The sequence below is a fragment of the Medicago sativa genome, chromosome 3 (genome assembly GCF_051527215.1).
Source record: "Medicago sativa cultivar Bolivia chromosome 3, Bolivia_mono, whole genome shotgun sequence".
Classification (NCBI taxonomy): Eukaryota; Viridiplantae; Streptophyta; class Magnoliopsida; order Fabales; family Fabaceae; genus Medicago; species Medicago sativa.
Window position 1 is genome coordinate 26,256,118 of NC_140751.1, and position 7,171 is coordinate 26,263,288.

The window sequence follows — 7,171 nt, forward strand, 5'->3', positions numbered from 1 at the left end:
ATCTAATAGTTATATTTTCTCTAACCTAAACGATATCAATATGTACCGTTCTCCATAACAAATGTTCCTTTGCGTATTGTGGTTCTGACGGCGCTACCAAAGAAGGTTTGGGTGATGAAAAAAAAAAGGTGATAAATTGAGTTTAGGTGATGTGTCTCATATATGGTATGGTATATGAGCGAGGTTATTTATTTTATTTGTTTACAAGGGTTAAATAAATTTTTCGTATATATATCTATACTATATATTAAAAAATAGCATATTTTGGTTATTTTGGGCTGACTTTTTCTCTTTCCAAAATTACCTACAACTTTCAATTCAAATAGCACATACAACAAATAGATAAGTAAGTATTAAAATAAAAGTGTAACAAACCGTATGAGTATATCTCTTTACTTACTTTTTCATTGTGCCAATTATACCCTTAATCAACTTTTTCAATAATAAAGATTGTAAAGATTGTTGTTCGTGTCATTAGCAAAATAATAATTTAGATTATATATTTTTGTTATATTGTTGGTTTGTTATAATTGTGAGGCGTGGTTGTGGAGAAGGAGATTTTTTGCGTGGGAGGAGGGGTTGGTGATGGAGTGTGCGGAGCAAATTTTACTTGTGGTTTTGCAGGTTGGTGTGGCTGACAGGTGGATTTGGAAGCTTCATTCTTCACACAGGTACACGGTCACAAGTGCTTATAATCACTTGACTAGTTCAAATGTGACAATTGATGAACGCTGCAATCATATTTTATGGCTTAAGCAAATTCTGCTAAAGGTCAATGATAGATCTCTGGCAAGTGCACCAAATACTATCGAAGTAGTAAAAATATCGATCCCACGAGGACTGTTTTTAACTTCAATAATTCAATTTCGTTATATAATTAGGATGTGTAAAGTTTATTTTTAGTTTGCCACTAGGCAGAAGATTTGGTTTGATTTTATGAAATCAAATAAAAGAAACTAGATTTGATTAAGAAAATATGAGAGAAAGATGAGATCAGATCCGCCGAATCCTCTAAGTTCCCCTAATTGGTCTACTGCACCTATTTGTTATGAATCCTTTTCTAATTTACGATGATTAACAAAATAGCCCTAATCAATCCCTTGAGTTAGGACCCTCTTCTTAAACTACAGCCCCTAATTCCTTAGGTGGTCTAATAATTCTTGAAGGTTTTACCGAACGTTAACCTATTATCACTAACAAACGATTATCTATTCCTAGACTAACCCTGTTTATTAGAACAATTCAATTAGGTCTAAGTTGAAAGCCATGGTCAGTGGTCATTCATTCTCACGAAATCAAGTTATATGTGATCAAGATATAAAAAGCATTAAGAACAATTGAATTGAATAAACTAGAATTGAATTCATAAACAGAATAGAGTTTCACAGCAACATGTGTCAATTAGGGTTACAAAGATTCATCTCGGATCTAATCTCTAAGAGATTTAGCTACTCATAATCGAGTTTACAAATAGCATAATCAATGAAATAATTAAAACATACATGAATTGGTAAAAGGTTGAAGAAATCGCCCTTCTAGCCGTCTCCGATGTCTCAAAATCGCACTTTGCTCTCCAAAATCGTAACCCTTGTTCTTCAGATTGAGTGCAGTATTTATAGAAGTCATGGGCCTGACCCATCAAAATCGCGCCGCGCCTTGTTAATTGGCGTGCCGCGATTTCCCCTTTACAGGAAGTGTGTATTTTTGCTTCAAAAATCGCAGCACGGCTTGAAATTGGCGTGGCGCGATTTCCTTCGAACAGACTTCAAATTTTAAGCTTTTTGCACTCCAGAACAGTAAAAATTGCATGAGAACTCTATCAAAATGTCACAATAAGTCCCTAATATTACGTAATGACAGAATGTCATCACAACCCCAAACTTAAACCATTCCTTGTCCTCAAGGAATTTGCTTGCAACAGTGACAAACGACAGTAAAATAACAGTTACCTGACAAAACGATAGTACCCAAAAGTTCATTCTCCTTCTAGCTAAAGATGAGCTAGTTTGACTTGTTCGCATCCACCAATTCACAACTCCACGCAACAATTTGAAATAGGGTTCTACCAGTCGACATGCAGGTCTACATATTACCATATGCTTGAAAAGTTTCTAAACATCAATCAAAGTCAATATCATTACACACTTTTGAGGTCTTTAGGGTTATAACGGGGCTTAGGTGAAAGGTGGGATATATTTGGATAAGTAGGCTACACAAAATTTGAGTTAGGCATTCCTACGGAAGTTAAAGCACAAAGTTCAATCCTTCATTCATTCACCTTGTGGAAATACAATCAATGCAAAGGTACTAGAGAACATTTTTAACATTTAGGGACACTCGAGTTTGAAGTTACTCGGATTTTAGATGTTTTGTCCCTTTTTCATCATTCAATTTCTTTTTTTTTTTTTTTTGATACACCATTTTTGTGTATATTTTGCATGACAATTTCATAATTCTTTTCATTTTTGTTCTCTTATTCTCTAGTACCCCCACCCCAAACTTAGTTGGTTGCAAATTCCAATAGCAACCCCAAACTTAATCTTTAGCAACATTCTACAATGCCTTAACTCAGAAAATACATTAAGGGACAAGTCCTAAAAGTCTCTAGGCTTGTAATGTAGTTTGTCACCGAACAAAAAGTTCTAATCCTACCGGCTCACAATTGGTTAAGAAAGGATAAATTCAACAAATTAAAACAGGGTAGGCTTCAAAAAAGGCTCACAGGACCAAGCACTTTTGCCTCAGTGTGTAATTGACAAAGACCAATCAATAATAGAGAAACAATGCAAGTTCTAGAAATGCAGTTGCATGGAAAACTAATCTAAATATAAGTAAATTGAAAAACAAGATTTGGCAATGAACCTTATGGCTGAGATTTCTGGGAGTATGTGACTACCTAGCAACGCCGTACACTTCGCCTTTGAATCAAGTCACCCCTCCTTTAGAACTTTTGGAATACCGTTTCATCAAACAACTGTTACTAAACTGGAATAGGTCACATGAAACAAAACAAATTCATTAATAAAACAAGTGCAGGATCAATTACAATAGGGAAATAAGTTCAATGGACTTTGACATTAAAAAGAAAAATAAAAACTGAATGTATTGAAAAACAAAGTAAATCTAGTGGGTTGCCTCCCACCCAGCGCTTCTTTATCGTCACTAGCTTGACTGATGACCATCCCTAAGGATTAGTTGATGTGGCTCCCTCTTCATTGTTTGGGAGTCCTCCTTCACGGTACCGTTTCAGCTTTTGTTCCTTACCCTTGAAAGTTCCTTGTGCACCAGACTTCTTGATGTCTATAGCTTCATCAACAGGCTTGTTTCTTGCCATCCCTTCGTCATAGTACCTTCTAATTCTTTCCAAAGTATCAGAGAGAGTTGAATGCATACACCATCGAAAAGCAGCCGGCCCATTACGCATCCCACAGGGAATCCTTCTATAAGCCAATTTACCACCTGGACCAGTGGTAGTAGTCTTTATTTCATTTTTACCAATTGCCAATCCCCCATACTTGTTGTCACGGATGTCTCCTGATGATTGTTGGTGCATCTGTTCTTTGCTTACTTCCAGTTGCTTAACACCCTCTATCTTTCCAACATCTTCAATCACTTCTTGTCTGTCTATAGATTCCACACTTTCCACCTCCTTAGATTGAATAAGTAGAGATTCAAGGGTTTTATCTTCGACTGTTTCTTCCACAACGTCAATCCGGTAACATTTGGGATTCTCATCTTGGTGCTTCATTGCCTCAAAGATATTGAAGACTACCTGCTCCTTATGGAACCTCAACATTAGCTCTCCACGTTCAACATCAATCAAAGCACGACCAGTTGCAAGGAAAGGTCTTCCTAGAATGAGTGGCATGTCTTCATCTTCAGCCATGTCTAGGACCACAAAGTCTGCTGGGAACACCAAGTCATTAACCTTGACTAGCACATCTTCAAGTATACCGAAAGGATAAGAGATTGACCGATCAGCTAAAGTAATGGTCATTCTTGTTGGTTTTGGTTCCCCACACTTAAGCTTCTTCATCATTGAAAGAGGCATCAGATTTATACTTGCTCCCAAGTCACATAAAGCTCTTCCAATGTCTACCGGTCCAATTGAACAAGGGATAGTAAAAGCACCAGGATCCTTCAGCTTAGGTGGCAGCTTCTTTTGAAGAATAGCACTACAATTCTCAGAAAGTGCTATGTTCTCATCATCCTTAGGCTTCCTTCTTTTGGTTAACAAGTCTTTCATGAACTTAGCATACAACGGCATTTGATCAAGAGCTTCACCGAAAGGAATATTTACCTGAAGTTGTGAGAAAAGTTGCATGAACTTCTTGAATTGGCCTTCATCCTTTTCTTTCTTCTTCGAAAGGTGAGGGTATGGAAGCTTCACATATGATGGAATAACCTGTGGTTTGTCTCCATCTTTCAAAATTTGACTCTTCGACTTCCTCAAGATTGAATCTTCATCAATTAATCTCTCACTTTTTTCTCCCTCTATTTTTTTCTTCCTTTCGTTTTCAACTTCTCCATGATCATTTTCTTTTTCAACTACACCCTCATCATTCTTTTCAACTACATCATTCTCCTCCACCTCAACTACTTCATCAACCTTCTTTGGAGCTTTTGGAACTAAAGGTGTCAAAACCTTTTTGCTCCTCAGTTCAATAGCATTACAAGACTCATTCTTAGGGTTATCTTTAGTGTTGCCTGAGAATCCGCCTTTGTTTTGTTCAGCCAACTGCTTAGCTAATTGCCCCAGTTGAGTTTCAAGCATCTTCCTAGAAGCTTCATTGTTCTTTCTTTCAGCTTCTTGACTCTTCTTCATCTCTTCAAAGTTGCCTTGAGTCATCTTCATGAAGTTCATCATAGTTTCCTCAAGAGCGGATGGCTTCCTTTGTTGTTGTTGAGGAGGAGTTAGCATCTGAGAGTTCAAAGCATTGTTGTTTGAGTAGCTTAGATTTGGATGCTTATTAATGCCTGAATTGTAGTATTGATTCTGCCTTTGATATCCTCCCATGAAGTTAGCTTCTTCACTTGATCCTTCCGGAACACATTCACCGTTTGGATGTTCTTCACCACATAAGTCACATTTGATTGCAGCCACTTGTTGTTGCTTATGAGCCAAAGTGAAGCCTTGAAACTCCTTAGTTAGAGCTTCAATTTGTTTGTTCATAGCTGCTTGGTTAGCAAGGATAGCAGTTTGTTCACTCACCCCAAACACTCCTCTTTCTTTCTTTTTAGCTTGATCACGATACTCATTGCCAGCCATGTTTTCAATTAGAGCTTGAACTTCATGATCAGTTTTACTTTTGAGACTACCTCCCGCGGAAGCATCTAAGAACATTCGAGTGTTTGGTGTTACCCCCTCAGTGAAGATTTGGAGGTATTGCTTCTCGGTGAACTCATGATTAGGGCATCTCTTGAGAAGCAAATTGAATCGCTCCCAAGCATCATACAATGATTCACCTTCTCCTTGCTTGAAGTTAGAGATCTCCATCTTCTTGTCCCAATACTTAGACATAGGGAAGTATTTCTCCAAGAACTTCAGCTCTAACTCTTCCCATGTTTGGACAGTCCCGTTTGGAATTGTTAGCAACCAATCTTTTGCTCTTCCCGTCAAGGTGAAAGGAAACAGCCTTAGCTTCTTTTGTGCTTCAGTCACGGTGGCTGGTTGCACACAAAACTCACAGGTTTCAGCAAAACGGCTCAAGTGTTCATGAGGACTCATAGCTTCAGTCCCATCGAATTGCTTGTCCCTCAAACCATTGAGGACAGTTGTCTTGATGTCGAACGCTACGGGGTTAGCTGGTTGAAAAGTGTGGGTCAGTTGACCGCGATGAGTGGCTAACCCGTAGTCTCCAAGCTTAGGTCTTGGTGGTACAACTCCTTCTCCTTCCATCGTTGCAGATTTAGGAGAAGAATTTGTTTCAGATTCACTTGAGAGTTGCTCCGGTACTTGTTCTCGAACACCCGGTGGAACGGATTGAGCTAACCTTTGCGATCGGACAGCTTTCCGAAGTGCTCTAGCAGTTCTTTCAATCTCCGGATCGTACTCTAAGTCGTCAGAGCTCTGTTTACCTCGCATAAACAGCAAAATACCTTAGTAGCACTGCACCACGCAAAGTAATCAAGTGACTATGAAAACAGAAAAATAAAAATAAAAAAAAACAGAAAATTAAATTGCAAAAACCCTAAATTATAACGTAATTGCCTTGTTGAAATAATTCAACAGTCCCCGGCAACGGCGCCAAAAACTTGATAGATCTCTGGCAAGTGCACCAAATACTATCGAAGTAGTAAAAATATCGATCCCACGAGGACTGTTTTTAACTTCAATAATTCAATTTCGTTATATAATTAGGATGTGTAAAGTTTATTTTTAGTTTGCCACTAGGCAGAAGATTTGGTTTGATTTTATGAAATCAAATAAAAGAAACTAGATTTGATTAAGAAAATATGAGAGAAAGATGAGATCAGATCCGCCGAATCCTCTAAGTTCCCCTAATTGGTCTACTGCACCTATTTGTTATGAATCCTTTTCTAATTTACGATGATTAACAAAATAGCCCTAATCAATCCCTTGAGTTAGGACCCTCTTCTTAAACTACAGCCCCTAATTCCTTAGGTGGTCTAATAATTCTTGAAGGTTTTACCGAACGTTAACCTATTATCACTAACAAACGATTATCTATTCCTAGACTAACCCTGTTTATTAGAACAATTCAATTAGGTCTAAGTTGAAAGCCATGGTCAGTGGTCATTCATTCTCACGAAATCAAGTTATATGTGATCAAGATATAAAAAGCATTAAGAACAATTGAATTGAATAAACTAGAATTGAATTCATAAACAGAATAGAGTTTCACAGCAACATGTGTCAATTAGGGTTACAAAGATTCATCTCGGATCTAATCTCTAAGAGATTTAGCTACTCATAATCGAGTTTACAAATAGCATAATCAATGAAATAATTAAAACATACATGAATTGGTAAAAGGTTGAAGAAATCGCCCTTCTAGCCGTCTCCGATGTCTCAAAATCGCACTTTGCTCTCCAAAATCGTAACCCTTGTTCTTCAGATTGAGTGCAGTATTTATAGAAGTCATGGGCCTGACCCATCAAAATCGCGCCGCGCCTTGTTAATTGGCGTGCCGCGATTTCCCCTTTACAG

The 7,171-nt window shown here is 37.8% G+C and overlaps 1 non-coding gene across 1 annotated transcript; it reads left to right on the plus strand.

Annotated features, from left to right (window-relative positions):
- The first annotated feature begins 5,399 nt into the window (after positions 1-5,399).
- Positions 5,400-5,506, plus strand: LOC146936745 (small nucleolar RNA R71). The gene has a single exon (XR_015033765.1). It is a non-coding gene; the product is annotated as a small nucleolar RNA R71 (small nucleolar RNA).
- Positions 5,507-7,171: the final 1,665 nt, after the last annotated feature.